Source organism: Ixodes scapularis, unplaced genomic scaffold, assembly GCF_016920785.2.
Source record: "Ixodes scapularis isolate PalLabHiFi unplaced genomic scaffold, ASM1692078v2 PGA_scaffold3__209_contigs__length_174095766, whole genome shotgun sequence".
In the NCBI taxonomy this organism is placed as follows: domain Eukaryota; kingdom Metazoa; phylum Arthropoda; class Arachnida; order Ixodida; family Ixodidae; genus Ixodes; species Ixodes scapularis.
In genome coordinates, this window is record NW_024609868.1 from 103980537 (window position 1) to 103999460 (window position 18924).

Sequence of the window (18924 nt, forward strand, 5' to 3'; positions counted from 1 at the left end):
CGCTAGTAAAAATAACAATAAAACTGCAATCCATTGATGAACGGCAGCCGTTCATAGACGAGCCAGAAACCGTGATATTTTTTAACGTTCGGTGGCACCCAAAGTGTTTCAGAGCGACAACATTTTTGTTTTTAACACTGAATGAGACCTTGTACTACCTCGTGAGGTTTTTGCAGCGTTGCGGCACACAAATCTGATCTATGCATTTCTAGGAGGGATTCTTTTTTTTTTTTTTTAACGTGCGGGTGTGCCTTTTTTTTTCAGTTTCCATGCAAGCAAAAATTTTCGCACGGCTTGAATCCAGCACCCTTGATATCGCTGGACACAACTATGAAGTGCAAAATTGCAACTTTAAAGTAATTTTGCTGCATGATTCAGTACACTCGATAGAGGAACATAGACTGATTGAAACGAGTGGTTGTTGCGTAGCTGCTCTACAAAATGTTAAGGTTTAGTTAAAGAAATGACACTTTGGAGGCACATCAGGGAGTCTTGAGAGTGTAAGCCGGTTTATAGAAACGCATTTTGATATACATACACGTTTCACTTGAGCAGTCATTCGATGCAGAGTTATGATGGCATTGGGCACTATATAATACAACATTAATGGTTGACAAAAAACAAACATTACACACAGGAAACAAGAAGAAAACACTGCAAAGAATACATTGCAATAACTAACGAAATATATCGAAAAAAGGCAAAGTAGGCATACAAAATTGTGCTAAAAGTATGCGATAATACATAGGCAGCAAAAAAAAAAACCTTCACGTGATAAACAGTAACGTAGTGCCTAATTACTGATCACGCATTACTTCTTTGACGTCGATGCACTTGCAAACTTCCTAGATTCTGCTTATTTCCTAGATTCTGCTTATTTCCTTTAGGAAGATCTGTATCCTTAGAGAACCCTAAAAGGATGGCCCCAAATAGTCATACGCCACAACCTGCCTCCAACGCGTAGGAATGCCGCCAACCATAAAAGCAAGGCAATGCGTAGCCAGGACTAGCTCACCTTCTTCGATTTATTTTTATATGGTATAACCAAAAACACTCTGTGTGCTTGGGTCATATTCAAACTTGTCATGCAATTGCATCTTGTCAATCATCAGAACACACGTTTTCTGCTGAATGTTGATCGAGCTCACATTGGCACCTCATCATAGCAAAGACCTACGTTAGGGTTCCAGGCTCAAATTTAATGCCCCGGCTCCTTTCGCGTAAAGTGCCTTAAAATGGCATAGGGTGTTCATGCTCAAGCAGTAGATTATATCCTGTGGATCTACGGGCAAAATGGAGGTTCAAACACTTTTTAGTAGTGTCTGGCGACCATGTGCTGCCACAATTTTTCTCCCGAGATAAATGCTGAACCTGGTCTTCGTTGAACACAGACATCTGTCCTGTGATGACGCCCTTGTTTTCTTCTTTGAGCTGACGGTTTTGTTTTTGAAGACACTTGATATTATCTTGAGCTCTGTGATCTGCATCAAATAAATATCAAGGTTAGAACCTAGTTTATAACTAATGTCTGTCTCACAAAACCGAGTCACAGTTAAAAAAAATATCCAGTCAGTTTATGCTTGCATACCATATAAGTGGCATATCGAGTGGAAGCTGCAGGTGTAGAGGATCCCTGGAGGACCTCATAATGGTAGGCACCGTCGACACTGCCATAAAACCGCTGAAAAGGGAGAGGATTCTGTTTATGTTAGTAAAATGAGGAACAAACTAGTCGTCGAACGAAGCCGCACTTGCAAATTATTGAGTCAGTTTTACGCCTTCGTACCCTCTGAGCAGCGTCTTGAGCTGAAGTCGGTGGTCGAGAGGGTCCCTGAAGGGTCTCGTGATGGCAGGGAACGTTGTTACTGCAACCGAACTGCTAAAATGGGAGGAAATTTCGTTTATGTTAACATATGAAAAGCAAACCACTCGTCGAACAAAGACGCTTTTTTTTTTAAATATTGGGTCAGTTTACGACTCCGCGCCATCTGAGCAGCGTCTTCAGCAGTAGTCGCTGATCGACAGGGTCCCTGATCGAGAGGGCCGAAAATTGAGGATCAAATTTAGCGACACAACACCTTTCTGGAGGCACCACATTACTGTAACTTGTCACTGTAAGAAGCTACAACTTCTCACCTCCCGATGTTTAGGTGGTTTCTTGATATTGCTTGGCTTGAATTGCGGAAACACCATCGGAATCGTGTTGTGACTCAGCTTCTCGCGGTCGTGAAAACTGCTTTCAAATTCACTATTTTCAAAATGCTGTCTTGGGCGCCAATCCCGCAATTACTCGGCCTCTCTTGCGTCGTGTATCTACGCTCCAAGCGCCTCCTAGCAGTGTTGTTGCAGTCGAGAAGGGGGGGGGGGGGGGGGGGCTTGTGAATGTTTTGGGGGTTTCGGACTTTCCAAACCATTTTCTCCCCACCCTTTCCTACGCCACATGATCTTAGCAATCTTTGCAAATATCGGCTGATCTTCGAACATCTTATCTTATTTGTGCAGGAATGTTTGTTAATAGCCAAAACAACTACTAAATTTTGAAATTAATTTGTAAATTGAGTAGAAGTTACTCAAAAGGAGTAATTAAAGTAAACTACTAATTACCAAAATAAAAATGTAATTGAAAGTTACTAAACTACTCAGAAAAGTAGTTAAACTATAGTAACTTGAGCAGAGTAGTTGAACTATGTACAAGTTTGACACGAACTTGAAGTCCTGGAGATGGCAATGAGGTGTGCGTTCTACAGGCAAAAGCTACCTCGATTCCATAGTAGCACACTGAAACCATCGAAACTAAAAACAAAAGATGTATCTTAACAATTTTCTTGAGTGTGCCTTTGCTCTATGCAGTCCCCTTTATAGTGGACTTTTCGAGACACTTAAATTGATCTGCAGCGAAAAAGCGCTTAAGTTTAATGACGGAAATAATCCATGGAGAAAGGGAACAAGGGGGACAAAGGACAAACACAAAGCTCCAAACACTGCTAGGTGACTGGTGCGTGACCGAAAAAATCCACCTGATCCGGGTATTGTACCCGGAATTATTTTTAATTTTGTTCTTTGTCCCTCTTGTTCCCTTTCTCCAGAAATTATTTACGTCATTTTTGTCCAGCTCGCTAGCCCCTTTGCAATTAATTGGATTATAATCGCTCGAGTCCCAATTCTAGATTGTTCTCTTCACGTTGAAACTGAGACTCCTCCCGTTGCGCCAATACCAGTTTTTTTCAGCATTGAATATAGTTGTTTTATAGCTCTTCGTTTTTTAGCAGTACACAAGAAAGGCTGGCATTTTGATGATACTATCTGATACGAAGTGCAAAGAGTGTGCTCGAGAAAAAGGAGTATTATTTACTCTTGTTAAGTGGCTAACAGTGAGACAATAAGATCGGATCTAAGTAACAGTGTGTAACTGTGTCCACTCTGCCATAAAATAAACAGCAGTCGAAAATGAAAGCCTCTTCAGCAGTTGCTGTTGCTGCAGCAATCTGTCAGGGACAAACTGGGAAAGCAAGGGCCTGAAGGGCGCTACTCAGGCCTTGTTTGGGGAGCCATTGGCTAATAATTGAGTTTGTGTGTATATTTATACAGCGTGTAGTTGGTCAGCCACTCAAAGTTGCGACGTGTTACACGCTGTAGATCAGAATTTAGCCAGTGCAGTACAACCGCTAGCCTTGGGTCTTTAACATGCACCACGCAGTAGTGATACACGGCCGCACAACGGAGCCATGGGACGCGGCACACACTTTCAGAATTATTAAATGAAGAGAAATGACAGTCGTTATGGTGTGCCTCGGTCGACCTGGAAACAGTATCGTTGTACCAAACTCACCAGCAGGCAGGGTTGCCGAACCCGACTGCTCTGGGGAGGCAGGTTCTGTACAGCACCACTTGGAACTTGCGGGGGTCCTCAGGAGGACACATTCGCCTAGAATTGACGAAGACGGCACAGTGTTAGGCGTGCCTCACTCGACCTGCAAGGAGTTTCGGAGTGCCAAACTCACCAACAGCTGCGGCCATTGCGGCAGATTGCCCCGATTGAAAAGCTCCGCTCTCCTAGAATGGACAGAGATGGCACTAGTGGTAGGTGTGTCTCTGTCAACCACGAGACAGTATCAGACGGCCAAACTAACGAGCAGCAGTGGTTTCCGCAGCAGCCTGTCTTGGGAATGTTTCAGTACTGTGGGCTTTGCTTCGTGGTGTACTATTCAGACTATGCTGAGGGTGCCTCGGGAACGTTAGGGAGCGAACTAAAACTAATAAATGGAACTGCGTTTTGTAAAGGAGGCATTAAAAATCATCAATTTACGTATCGAATTTGTATTGTAGGACTGACCTAACGTGTCTAACTGAATAAAATAAAATATATGGTTTGTGAAATGTTTTACATACCATTAACATTTCTAGTTCTCTTGCAGGTTTACTCTCTTGGTTGAAGGTAACGAAAAAAGAAATGTTTGGGAGAGCATCTTTTCCAAATGTTTTGCTCTACTTTGTTTTGCATGATTAGTGTTTTGAATCAATCGATACTGAAGTGGTCCTGTAAAAGATTCAAGAGTCGGATTTTAGCTGAGACCACATCATGTAACGTCACCTCAGATGCCTGTTTTTGCAGATCCTAACTTAGCGTGCCAAAAACCTGCACGTAAAATCTGCTCTGTCAAAGCTGCTGGCGTGAGCGTGGGGTTCATCTCAAATGTTTTAATTGCTTGCGTTTTAGTTCCAATAAAAGTGCGAGCGAAGACCCTATTGAGGCTGAGAGAGCGAAAGCACTTTGAGCGGGCTAAGCACACACGTTCCTACTATATTAGCGTCGTCAGCAGAAAAAACATTTTCGCACTTGTCGCACTGGCTGCGCTCCCACTTATATTGAAACAGGCTATATATGCATTCAGGTGCTCGGGTCCGCAGCCGTGGCTGTGGACGCCTGTTTGTGTGAAACAAAGTATGGTACGTAAGCCCGTACGCAACACTTGACGAAAGAACGTAGTGCGCACGCACCCGTAAGTGGGAGCGACGCCGATGCTACACGCTCGAGCAGGAGCCGACCGTTTTGAACAATGCTCACTTCCACGGCACGGGCGTCCGTGCATGCCAAGTCGGCGGTGTTATGCTCGCTATTACATCGCTCGCGCTTACGGCGGAATGAAGTGCGTAGCTCGATCCAAACAGCTGTCTTTTTGTATGCTGATGAGCTTTATACAGAGCACCTATCTCGCAAAACTTAGCGGTTTGAGTCGGGTCTAAATCTTTTTCACCGAGTCGGTGAAGCAAGATCTTCCTTCGAGGTTCATTTTCCGTTCTAGAGAAAACATTGAAAAGCTTTCTGGCCGACTTTTGTACAGGCGCAGCAGCCCGTCAGCTGCGGTGAAGCAACAGCTTGGGAAACTAATGGCGACCGGAAGTCCAAAACCAAAAGTCTCGTGACGACCGGCCAATAGTGTGCGCGGCGGCTAGTTCAAAGAATGGCGCTATGTTTCCTACGATACAAGGCCTCTAGCGCAATCGGCGCTCCCTCGCTCCCTCCCTTCCTCACTCCATTATCCTCTGTCCTCTCTCTCTCCCTGTCTCCCTTTTGCGCGCGCGAGCCGAGCTGGCCCAAACGGCTCTTACTCAACGGCCACGGGTGTTATGTGGCTTTCATTACGCGGCCTTGGACTTCAGTCACGGGCGTTAGGTGACCTTCAGGAGACGACCACGAGGACATGATCCTTCAGAGCGCTCTGGCCCATGAAGCAATCGCTTTAATATCTAAAAATTTGGTGAATAGGGTGAACTACCAAAGGATACGCAACCGAACGAAACAAATGCCAAGACACAGCAAGAGCGTGTTCAATCAGAAGTGACACAGGAAACCGAGGCCAGTGCAGATCGAAACGCGACTTACATTTGATCAATGGAGACGGAACCCACCGATGGCACAATTGCTCATTTCCAGATACCCCTGAACACTTTATATCTCTACAACAGTTCCAAAGTGCTTCGAGTTTCTGGCGATCTAAATTCCTTGTCTTTTGATAATTATATTTTTTTCACAGTTCTCTTGATATTCTTCACACATTATTTAGCAGACCCAGATTTTTTTCTAAATCTAGTTGCCATAGTATGATATCTTTTATTCTGAGGGTTTCCCTCTTTCCGTTGCTATACAGCATTACTTCAGACTTGTCCCTACAAACCCTCAGACCCAAGATGTGCCCTTCCTCTCCACATATCTCATGCTGTTAATTCCTGCATTGCATTCGAGATATTTTTTGTTCTTGTTGTTATTAGGGTTATCTACTCTGACCCTTTGGTTCGATTCCCTTCGGGGGACGTCTACCGCAGTTCTATGTTGTAGTCTCAATTTATACGTTTACCGCTCTTCTGCGCAAGGGTATTTGTATCGTCTTACCGAGCATAAATCTCCCTGGAGGGGAGGGGGGGGGGGGGGCTGAGGAAAGCACTGCTATTTTATTTCAACCCTCGCGTCCACCACTTTGGTAAACAAACAAATCGGTTTCCGTAGCCCGACTTCAAATTCGCATCGGCGATTGAGGCGCCGCTCAAGCGAAATTCCCTTTGCTCTTTTGTGCGTTCCACTGTGGTAGCTGATGTGTTGAGCGACTGCGTAAATATTTGAATCGACGGAGAATAGATAAAGAAACCTTGAACAAAGTCGGTTAGCTGGTAACCGATTAATCACGAGCGATAGAAAATTAGGGATGCGTTCTGAAATTGTGGACATAAAATACCCATCCGGTGTCTGGAACCACCAGGCACGAAATGCGCCAGAGTTGACATGAAAACTCCTAAGCGTGCGTTCAACGCATGTAGATTGCTTTTGTTTGGAAGCAATGCACATAAGATCATAAAAAAAAAAAAACAGGCGAGCCCATAGCTCCAAAGATTTCCAGCGCTCATCATAGGAGCTTTTATGTGAACGAGGGACATACCAGCGGTTCGATTTTTGTTGTTACTTGCCATTGTATTGCCAAGCGACTGCCCAATCGACACTGATAGTAGCGGTGCTCAAACAAATAAAATTAAAAGAAACGCTTATTGTCATGATCCAGCAAACTTCCTATCGATAAATGCCCAAAAACTGATCCCTCAACCTACCGACCCGGTGGTTTGAGCAAGGCTTGGTTTTATCTTTTGTCGTGTAACGCGCCTCTACATATTCGCCGCTGAACTCTGCATTAACTCAGCCGTCGAAGCCTCGATAATGGTTGAGGTTTCTTCTTATAAATGGCGCTGCAGGCCTTCAAAGCCACGTACTCGGTTGGGGTTTTTCTGGTTTTCCGCCTTTGCATAGCTTAACACGTTTACATTGTTTTCCATATCGCATTTAAATCAATATTATTAAAACAGCAACGCTACCATTCAACAGAAAACAAACATGCGAATGAAGAAAGCAATATTTTCGTTTCCCCAGTGCTTGACCACCATTTTACCCATTGATATATAATGTTTTTCTTTTTTTTTGTTGTTTTTTTACAACAGCTTTACGATCTATGTGACTGCTGGAAATTTGAAGGAAATCGACATGTTGCAAGAGAAGGGTAAGCAAACTGTGAGCGTAGCCAGTAGTGCAAATGATTGGGACGCAGTTAGGAACACGCTTTCGAACGAGCAAGTACCTGCCGGCCACTACATCTGGTTTGAAGTAACCCTTGAAAGAGCAGGAGACACCAAAGTGCGTACAAAGTTCCCACACCCCTCACCCAGTGTCTCTGTAAAACAATTTATTCATACAATGTTCTCCCACTTCTCCCATACAGTTTTATGTCAATGGGGCGTTGGTCGCCATCACTGACAAGGTTGGTGAAGACCATATGACTGTATTTCGACAGGGGAGCAGACTTGGTTATCGCGGCACAGATAAACACCAGGGCTCTGTATACGAAATTCACTGGACCAGAGTCGATGGCAAAGAACTGAACATTTTTCCGCAAAATCCCACGGTAAATATTATCCTGGTTCTCACTAGTCATTGCCGCTCAAATTTGAAGGTCGATGTCCGGACGTCTTTTAAACCAATGGGCTTGAAAGTCATCGAGCCGAATGTAGCAGAGGCCTCGTACAGATCGACCATAGCGGTGGGCGGAAAAGGAAATCGCAACAAATGTATGGGTCATTTTAATCGTGCATATTTAAACTATGTTATTCGAATTTTCTGCTTTATTCTTCGACGCGCAGCACATCCGTCACGTATTCGAATAGGAATGCCACCTCTATTCCTTACGTTTCTTTTTTCTTTTTTTTTCAACCACCTCTTTCCCGAATCGGCAGCAACGACATTATTTTTTTCAAAAATAAAGTCTCTACATTCATTCATTTCCAATTTATATTGCCTCTAGAATAGTTCTCAAAATCTCACACTAAAGGCCAGTTCAAGCATACATTGCAGCGTTAAATAAACGGCAGAAAACAGATATGATACAACGCTGACTTGAACGAAGCTCATCATTGATTCAGCCTGCTCTCAGTGCTAGAGGTGCCACCAAGATGGCGTGAAGTCAGCGCTGCATGAGTAAGTCCAGAGCTATTTCCAACGCTTACTAATAAATATGAGGTAGCGCAGTGGTGTGTGTCTGTGGAGAGGTATTAAAGGTTGCCTCCGCCACGGCCTTTCTTGCGAATTCTGTTGAGGCCGTTATTGACGGCCTCCGACGAGGTGGTTCCTATCGTCAAGGAATATCGCGAAACGCGTCGCAGAGGAATGTAATGAGCTGTCCCGCAATGAACAACACTCGAAGCCTGTTCACACATACACTACCGCGCTATTAGTCAACAATGGAATCAGTGCTGGCCTTTCTGAAGTAGCGCATATTGTTTTCGTCCATAAACAGGAACTGTGCTATGTTCGGCATATCTGCGAAGATATGCCGAACAAAACATGTCCCGTCTTTCGGCATTATATCCAATGTATCGTTTTCGTTCACAAACAGGAACTGTACCGTAGAAACGCGAATGAGCTATTTAGGTTATGAACGTCAATTTCCCTCTATAACTGACAAGGGCCTTGCAGAAGAGCCTCTGTGTGCTTGTTATAACATCCATGCTAATTAAACGTGTCTAAAAACGCCCCAAAATTGTATTTATATCGACCTTTATCACTTCACGAAAGCACACCACTGCGCGAACCGCAGCACGCAACGCGCAGAGCGCCGGTGATGACAGCCCCAACATAAGGCCACTCAAGCGAATAGAACATGAATGCCGCGTGCTCCGACTTCAAGTCTTCAACCGATGTTTTCCCAACGTGCCTATACATTCAATCGAGTATTACATGAGTCCGCACACCGAATGTGCACCTCTCATGCATGTGCATCTCACTTCTGCAGGGCCACAGCTGACATTGGGCTCCAAAAGTCTCTCTTTTACAGCGAAGCTGTTTAAGGCTAAGGTTCCGTGAATTTTTGTGCGGGCAGCGGCTGAAAACTCTACGCTCGCACCGCCGCACGCGCACGCCTTCCCGTATAAAAGATTCAAACTAAATAACCAAAATAAGGCGTTCAGAAACGCGCGTGAAAGATGACATTTGTTTTAAGGCAGGTTCCCATTGCCCCATTTTCTTACGTTAAAGTACGTTAGGTATAAGTCACCGAAAAACATTCGTGTCTCGAATGTCGCGTGTCATGCTTTCTTCTTGAACTGGTAGCCTCGCTTAATATAAAGAATATAAAGCACAGAGGTCCCGGTGACTTCAACGCAATATTTCGTAACGTAACATAACGTGAGAAAATTGGGCAGTATGCACCAGCCTTTAGGCCGTTTTGCTTTTGAACACTTGAAGCCTTAGACGCCGACGCCCGCAGGCGCATTCCTTCCCCGTATAAAAAATTCGTAGTAATTAACCAAAATAAAGGGTTGACCAACGCGCCTGCAAGATGCCATTTTAGGCTTTTGCTTTAGAACAGTGACTGCTGCAGACGCCGGCACGTGAGGAGTGTGGAACACCATTACCTGCATTATCTTTGATGCTTGGGTAATTTAGCAAAAGGTCTAGTCTAGCAAAAGGTTCAGCAGATTAGTTATCAATAGGAACAATTTTCAAGACCAGTAGACTCTCAGGCAGATATACAGGTTTCTCAAAGATTTGCCGCTGTAGGACCGGCGTCGGCCATGTATACGCTCGCACCGCCCTCTCTTTGTCTTCGCTCCAAGCGCTTGCGTGCCTAGTTTCCTTTTCGTTCCCCTCTCCCGGGGTGGCGGTCCCGTCGCGCGTGTCTACTTTCCTGAGGCTCCTCGGGGCGGGTCTGTGTCGTGGGCTTAACAGCTTCGCTGGTCATCCACGGCGTGGAATGGCTCATGATTTTTGTACATTTTCTGACCGCAAACACCCGCATCTTGGATACCACCCGATAGAGAACGTTAAGCGATCAACAGAGTGAATGTTTTCGGGATGCCATCTAAGTTTGTTATCCTCCGTTTGGGGATTTAACACTCCACCACGCCAGACATGCAGCGAAGCGCTAATGTAGCGCTTCTCACGTGTCGTCTGCTACTTATTGTCTACCATGAACAGCAGTATTAACGGTGCGACACAAAGCTGGTGAACACTCCCGTCAGCACGCGCGCTTAGCGCGAGGTTAGCGCTACGCTTGTAGCGCTCCGCTACATTTGTGAACAGGCCTTTAGCCTAACTAGAGCCACTAAATGAGCTGCGCTTAGAGTATCGGCACTCCGTTCCCCGACATTGTTATGGGCGCCGCCATTTTGGGGCTTCTGCAGAGCAGACGGAACTGCCGATCGTCATGATTCAGAAGTGCGACATCCTCAGCATTAGATTCGGTGTTAGGAAGCTTATGTGATATTGTTTCTCTCTGTAGCAAACTGTTTAATCATTTGTTGAGGGCGGAAAAGCGTTTCCTGTGATTTCAGATAAAGCTTCAGATAACAGGCAATCATGATCCTATGCCACAGTATGGTCAAGTGTCGTTACTCTGAAGTGTAGCTTATTTAGTGGCACTAAGCCTAACAGCTTGTCAGAGGGGCCCATCCATTGGCAGTCGCGTACACTCTCAACAAAAGGGTAGTCGTAGGGTACTACATTTGGGGTAGTCAGAAGCTGTCACAGATATCGCTACCCCCCCCCCCCCCTCCCTTAGCAATACTAACAACCCCATGGGTTGTCACGCGGCGTGCAATCAACAGGTAGTCACAGTGAGCACCCCCCAAAGCAACATGGCGGCTGGCAAGCGACAGTGGAGCAATACGAGTATAGGCCTAGCGAGCTGGACTGCTTTTTGCTAAAATACAATTCTCAAGTGCGCACGCCCGTTCGCTGCCTTCCGTGCGCACTAAAGCACTCCAAAACGCGTCTCGAAGCACCGGCACCGCACCTATTACGAGTAGGGGCGGCGATGTGAGGGGGGGGGGGGGGGGGGGGGGCATTCGGGGGGTTTGTCCGCGACTGCTTTCGGCGCGGCCGGCTGCATTTACTTCGCGGCCAGAAAACATTCAAAGAAGGAATCGTATAGCGACAAATGAAATGATGTCTTTATTGAACAGAGAATCTGCTTGCTGTGATTGCCGCAAGTGATCGGGCGTTTTCGGTTGACAGCGGCAAGGCGAGGCACCACCGATTCAAGCGGCGTCGGTTCCGATCGTTCAACGCTCCTGCTCAGCTGTTAGCCCTCGTTATCCACTTTCAAGTCCCTGGTAATCCCCACCGCGTCTGTGCACGCACTATTCACCGCACGGAACACCCATTCAACTGGCTACGAAACTGATCCCACTGAGACGAGAGCACGAGAGGCCGAGAACCGAACCCTTTGTGGCTGCTCCGCGGAGCCATGGAGCGCCTCCATGTTTTTCACTCAAATAAGTAGACACATAAATGCGCGACTCCTTGAATTGGGCGGCGACACGCGCCACCTAACGGACAGCACTCAAACTAAGAAAAAAGAAACCAACAGTCTTGTGCTCTGAGCGGCTCGCCAGACATGCACGTACTACATTTTCCACACCACACTTAACACAAACGCGACATTAGACACCATACAATATTAGACATGAACGCGTTCACAAACAGCACAAGGTACAACATGAGATATTCACACACCACATTCCTATATATACGACTAGTCGACACAACCAGCTTATATACTGCTGTATTTTCTGATTAGGATGGTGACCACTGTCATATTTTGCATAAATACGGAAAGACTGTGCAAGATTTATCCGTATATATTATATTCCTCTACTGCCCTTAGAAAAGCGCTCGTATCTCTAATGTAATCCATTGCAAAAGTGACCTGCAGGTTATAAATAAAATTGAATTGTCGCTACACGTCACGTTTTGATCAGTTTCGTTTTCTCGCTTGACTACACTTCAAGTATACAGAAGCCTGTTTAATTAATTGTATTAATTATCGAAACCAATTTCTGCAGTCACAACTTTCTGAACACGCTGATGCATTTTCTTTTCTCTTTTTACATGTCCGAATGACTTCAGTGGCGGTTGAGTAAATGTTGAGTACACTGAGCGCGCGCAGGTGATTCTAGCGAACCCCGTCCGCCGGTCCTCCCCAAAGCGCAAGGAGGTTAGAAGTACTTGGAGGGGGCACGTTGCAGTATTGGTGAAGCCTAGTCATAAAAAGTTTAAACAATTTTGTGCCCAGCGTGACCGCAGATCTGTCTGGCGATTGGTGCGCGCGACATGTCACGTGGGAGATGGATGGTTGATTGTAGAACGACTCCTTGCAGGCTTGCGCGCGCTCCGTCCGGTAGGTTTTTGTCAGATCGAAGGCCAGACCGGCCAGACTGTGGTTTGTTCTAGTACCCCATAGCAGGACGAAGGCTACCTACGGTCACGTGATGTGGTCACGTTGGCATGGTAAGTGAGGAGAGTAAGGAGGAAAATGAGAAAGAGGCGAGGCGTCAAGGGAGCATGGCTGGTGGAGGCTACGCGGCCGACGTCATGCCCTCTCCTACCCTTCTATCCTCCTTGCCAAAGCGTTGTTTCAGTTTTCTTCTTTTCACTACAATTATTTCTGCTCAACGCGTCTTTCAAATATGCGTTCTATGCGCTCGCGCTCGCGCCAAGAGGACAGTGCAGAATTGCCGTTTTCGGGCCCGTGCCTTCACCTACAGCGAACGCGAAATGCGTATGTTAAATGATCTGAAGCCTGGTTCAGACAGTTGCGTTTGACTGCGTTGCGGCAGCGAGAAACCAGGACATCCCTGCTGCTTATATCGCGTGCCAAGACGATTCCTTGAATTGGATTCCACGCTTCATACGAAGCACAGATGTGCCGGTGAGTCGCTTTCGGTTCTCGACGCAACGCTGTCAAACGCATTCAAACGCAACTGTCTGAACCGGCCTCAAGCATCAAAGAACGCCGAGAACATGGTTCTCTGCGCTGCACCTGCTGGCTTCACCAGCAGTACTTTTTCTAAAAAAAAATCTAAACCAAAAGTAGCACGTGTATGTTTGCCAACGCCTTATTTTTGGAAATTTACTTGGAATATTTTATATAGGTAAAAGGAACGCGTGCCGAAAGGCCTGAAATCCTAGTCCCCTTCAAAGTACTCCACCTTGGACGACACACACTTGTTTGAAGCATTTTTGTTTGAAGCATTTTTTATCGAGTATGCTCGATGAAATGTGCCAAATGAGCCAGTGAAGGCGAATCATATATCCCAAGACAGAGAAATACTGAAATACACGGTCATGATCCCAGATATCTGTGTACGTTCGTCCTGTCCGGCCTCAGTCGTGGTGTTCAATGCTTCATACTTCACTGCACTTGAAAGCAAAAAAAAAATGGGTATGACAGGCGTGCGAGCTCGGCGGAACCGAGGAGGTTATTTGCAACTGATCTGCACGCAGAACTGACCGATCACATCTTTAATGAGAGCACGCTCTTTACTGAACCGCACAATAAAAGACGACAAGAGTATCTCGTCCGGCGAACATTCCAGTCAACTCACGCCTGTGCGTAGCTTCCTGTGCTTTTCTAGAGATTTAGTTAAATTCCTCGAGCACGACGCCAGCTGCCAGCTGTTTACTAGTAGTACATGGTAAAACCCGCGACGGAACCAAAAAGGACAACCGCGATACTTTTTATCTGCCTCGGGTTTTAGTAGGTGCCTACCAAGGTTGCCTGTACTCTTTGGCATGTTTGTTTTCTGCCAGTTTAGGCGAACCGAGCCACACGCCTGTTTCGACCGGTTCAAATTTGAATAAATGGTAACCAACGCAAAAAGAAAATAAGTTTCAAGTACTTTTTGAGATCTTTGAAGTGACTTTTACTATTGAACGACTGCATGCACTTGAATGTTCAATTCAAGAGTTTATGAAACGTGACTACCCCGTTCTTGTCACTTGCCAACAGGGTGGTAACGCTATTAGCGGCGAGATGTTTTGGTGGCGCCCTCCTATCATTCCCCTTTGTGACGTCATTACCTTGCGAACAACAAGTTCGATGGTGTTTGTAAATAGCATGGTGGAAGCCTGAAATCATTGCGCTTGCAAAGCAGCACTGCCAACACCGTCGAAATTAAAGTTCTTTCATTCCTCTTATTTTTGTCGATGGTATTGCCTTTCCGACGTCATAGTCACCTTTTGGGCCAATCGTGCAAGGCAGACCACAGCGACGCTTTCGGTCGCGCACGTCGCCAATATGGCTCGAGCCCAGTGGGTAGTTCAGTAAGCCTGTGTGGTAGCTACAGCCGTCAAACCGCGTGATGACTAGGGTGGGGGCTCACTTTTTCTTAGAGTTTAGCCAGGGATTTTTTTCAGAGGGGCGGGGGAGGGGGGGGATGGAGGGGGGATGAGCGAGGGACCGTAGACTTTTAAGGCGATTCCGACAGCTGAGCAGCAGTCATTGAGAATGGACTTTTCTCTTGAATTCTGTAGTGCGCGTGCGCGCAATGCTCTACGCCTCTGGTTTGAGATTGAGTGAAAACCAAAACTCATCCGAAATATTGTACGTTATCCACAAACCATGCTTATCCAATTTGCGAGGAAGAGCTTTTTTCCGTTTTGCGTGCCCTAATTTCCTTTAAAGCAAGCCTTTTAGCAAGTTCAGCCTCCTCAAATGTTAATACGAGGTAATACACGCCAGTATATTGGCGAGAAGAAGAGAAATACACTTTCGATCGAATGGAATGATCGAAGAGCTATGACAACTATAGCGTCGGTCACTTCATGACCCCATCTGTTTCAATTGAATACTTTGTCGTTTACTTTATGGAATTAAATGAATTATGCTTGTAGACACGGTGTAAACTATCAAAAAATATGTGTCTGTTATTTATTTTTTTTTTGTGAGTCGAGTAGCGTAGATTTGTGGCGCAGCATGATGGGCCTTGTTTGGAAGTATATCGCGGTCCTCGGAGGGGCTCGCCTGGTTTGGGAGATGACTGCTCACTCGTCCGCCTCAAACGCAAACCACATTTGCTCATCCCAAGGATATATGTGAGAAGAAATCCTGGAAATGTCACGATGGTATCCAAATCCAGCGGCCAAATGAGTCGTACAAGCGCATTCGCACTTGTGTTAGCAAGAACAGCTCCCACCAGAGGCAGAGCTTCTAGTCTCAGCTTAGGTTAGTATTTAAGTCAGAATGTCATATGTTCGAAAGGTGAATTTTTTACCAAATGGTGAGTGTGCAGTCGGATGCAAAAATGCAACATGTGCTGACATCGTTTCCAGCAGAACATCTGCTGCTTTTGAGCATGGTGGCACACTTAACGTAATTAACACCAAACCGCACTATCATAGCGGCGTAAGGGACATATTCTTGCTAACCTGGTTGCCGCAGCGTGTCCCGTACTAATTAATTACGCTACACGTTCTGTAACTAGTGGTTTGGAGCATCTTGTGGCAACAAGGTTAGCAGGGACATGTCTCGCATTGAAATGGGATATATTCTAACAGTTCATGTACACTAATACGACGCCAATAAAGCGCTGCATCGGTGTTAAGCTACGTTCAAGTCAGCGCTGTAACGGTGCTGTTCTTATACTTCGGCTCAGCTAAGTCCCGACGTAGCCGATGCCATGAGGTAATGGAATCTGTCAAGCCGCGTCAAAAGCGCAAGACGCTATACTTATTCTGTTTATGATTGGTTCAGCGATGGTACCAGTACAGGCACATGACGAACACCATGATGATGCGATTTTGATGTCTGATAGGTCCCATCAGCGCGTTGCGTCGGTTACGTCTGGACTTCAGGTGGAACCAAGTAGAATGTTGAATTAGCGCTGCAATGATTGAGTGAACCGGCCTTCAATCGTAAATGTCTGAACCAGCCTTCGATGTATTGGAGGCGTGCAACAAGGCGCCACAGTCCCCGCGGTTCCTAGCTAAAGTATTTCGCACAGGAGTGCAGCAGCACGGTGAAAAATAGCATATTTATTTGAAATCAAACAAACAAGTGCATCTTATTAATTCGATCTAAATAGCTGATGCAACAAATATTTTAGCACTAGATGTATTTTTCAACGTGGCAAGTTAATTATTCAGTTCGTCTAGTGGCTGATAACAATGTTGAAGAAAAATTAGTTGATAAGTACAAGTAGACTTTAATTAACTTATTTCTGTGATGTAATCTCCGCCATACAAAAACAAAGAGAGTCTGATATACTTACCTAAAATCCTTATTGCAATAAGGCAATATTCTTCTAGTTTTGGTTTCTTTAAACGTACGGCGTTCTGATTTTTTTAAAATTGTTTTATTTATTTATTTTTGCTACAAGAAAATACGTATCTCACTAGACCAAATGGAAGTTAGAAATTAAGCTCGAAGCTGCGGTTTGTTCAGAATAGTACCTTTTTTGTTAGCGCTCAAATTTACATAAGCATTTATGGCTTCATATGTTTTTTGATTAAAAAAGAGAGCACATAAAAAGCGTCAAATAATAATAAAAAAACAGTAAATAAAAATATCGGGAGATGTTTTGTCTGAAACATTTGGTTTTGAACTCAGGATCGATTTAAATCATTCTTTCTTTTTATTCTATTATTTTTTTTATTCTCTACCCAGTGTACTATACTTACCTCAATTACTAATCAATGTTGGTTTACCTCCGCCCGGCATACACAAAGTACTTGGGGAAAGAGTCGGCGTAAACATTTTTAAGACGAAAGCCTTGTTTGTCCCATTACCCGAAAAGTAATCGGCGTTGACCCCCCGAAACAGTCATAAAACTACGCAGACAAGCACGCGCCTCAAAAATAAAACACAAAGAAAAGCACAGCCACGCAGATGCTTCGTCACGGTAGCCGGCGTTGTCGCTCAAGGTCAAAGCGGACGCTCCTCAGAAATAAAAAAAAAAAAAGAAACAAGGAAACGCACAGCAACGCAGATGCGTTATTACGGAACAATCATTCATCGAAAACTAAAACAGCCCCCCCAAAAAATTGAGGACACGACGAAGTGTGCACAGAGACGGGGCTGTTTGTTCACTTCTTTTGTGCAGAGAAAAATACAGGGCACTTTTCACTTCGTCTTCTTCTCCTCCATTTTTTTGTTTTTGGTATTTTTTTTTTTTTTTTTTTTTTGGGGGGGGGGGGGGGCGCTGTTTTACTTTTATGCTAATCATGTACCATCAAATCGGCTAACTTTGTCACCATATTACGGAATGCGTCGTGAGCCGGACGGGGTTTACCGCGCATGCTCAGTGGGGCAGCGTGATCTCATCGCCGCAGCGCCGTGTGCGGAAAGAAGACGTGGCGCGCTGCATGTAAGAATGCGCTGCGTGTACGAATGCTTCCGAATTAGCAGACGTAAAAAGTTTTAAGTGTCTTCGGCGAGTTTTCGTTTTAAGCAAGACCGAAAAATTAAGAACACAGATTCAATTTATGAAGAAAAAAACAAAAACAGCCACCATCTTTTTAATATTTTTAGACAATCGCCAACGAGCGAATAATATAAGAGAGGCAACCAATTACTCGCACTAGACAATATTGTCCCGCAGTAATTTTCGCACTGCCTAACAAAGGAGCGCTTCGTAAAAGCATATTCTCGCGCAAATAAAAATTAAAAAAAGACAAAAACAGAAACGGAGGAATTTTTAACCTTGGCGTTACTTACAAGTACGGGAAGCACGATTGAACCGAGTAACGAACAACTCTTGCCGGCAGATTGACATGGGAACGTATAGATGAATACATTTTTGAATTGCAAGCGGACAAACCTTTACTCCGGAGCGAGGTCGAGAATTAACGGCCGCTGGAAGCCGTTGACGTGGTCGAGACTCCGTGGACACACTCGAAGATGTCTGAGGGCACAGCGCTGCACTATGCGACGTAAAAGAGGAAATTCTCGTCGGTGGCGCTGCCACCTACCTGCCAATAAAACCCCTGCATCTGGGAAAAGTGCGGCATACCCGTCCCTCCCCATCCGAAAACCTCCTTACACCAGCTTTAACTTCCGGTTGACGACGAAGGCGCCCACTGGGTGTTTCCATAGCTTCTCGACGTCTCGGTCGGCGCGATGCCGGTCGTGTGGCCTTTATTCGTCATATAAGTGTGGCACTGACCTCTTTAAGAGCACGCATTTACACATTTACTCATTTACACGCATTTATGGAGACGCTGTTGAATCTGTTCGTCCAACCGTGGATCTCGAAAGTGCTTTAAATAATCGTCCCAATCGTCCCTACCGGGTTGCATTATCGGTCAGTGTCTCGTAGGTACCTGTCCGCCCCTTCGGCTTCACAAGAATCGCAAATCGTTTTTATTTATCATATCAAACCGCCAAAGTGCAATATTTATTCTCCACGGTCTCAGATGACTCACTACTTATGTTTAATGCGTGGAGAGAAAGCATGCTCGTGTTTGTTGCACTGGCTTCGCTAGCACTTATGTTGCATTGGGGTACAGACACATCCTCATGCTCGCGTGTGCAGCCGCCTGAGCGTTGCAAGCTTATGAACTTCGTGCGAAACAAAACTCGGTACGCGAGCACGTACGCCACACTTGACGAG

At 45.4% G+C, this 18924-nt stretch overlaps 1 pseudogene; it reads right to left on the reverse strand.

Moving 5' to 3' along the window:
- Window positions 1-374: 374 nt before the first annotated feature.
- The window catches only part of LOC120836643, a 40899-nt pseudogene continuing 22349 nt past the window's right edge, over window positions 375-18924 (reverse strand).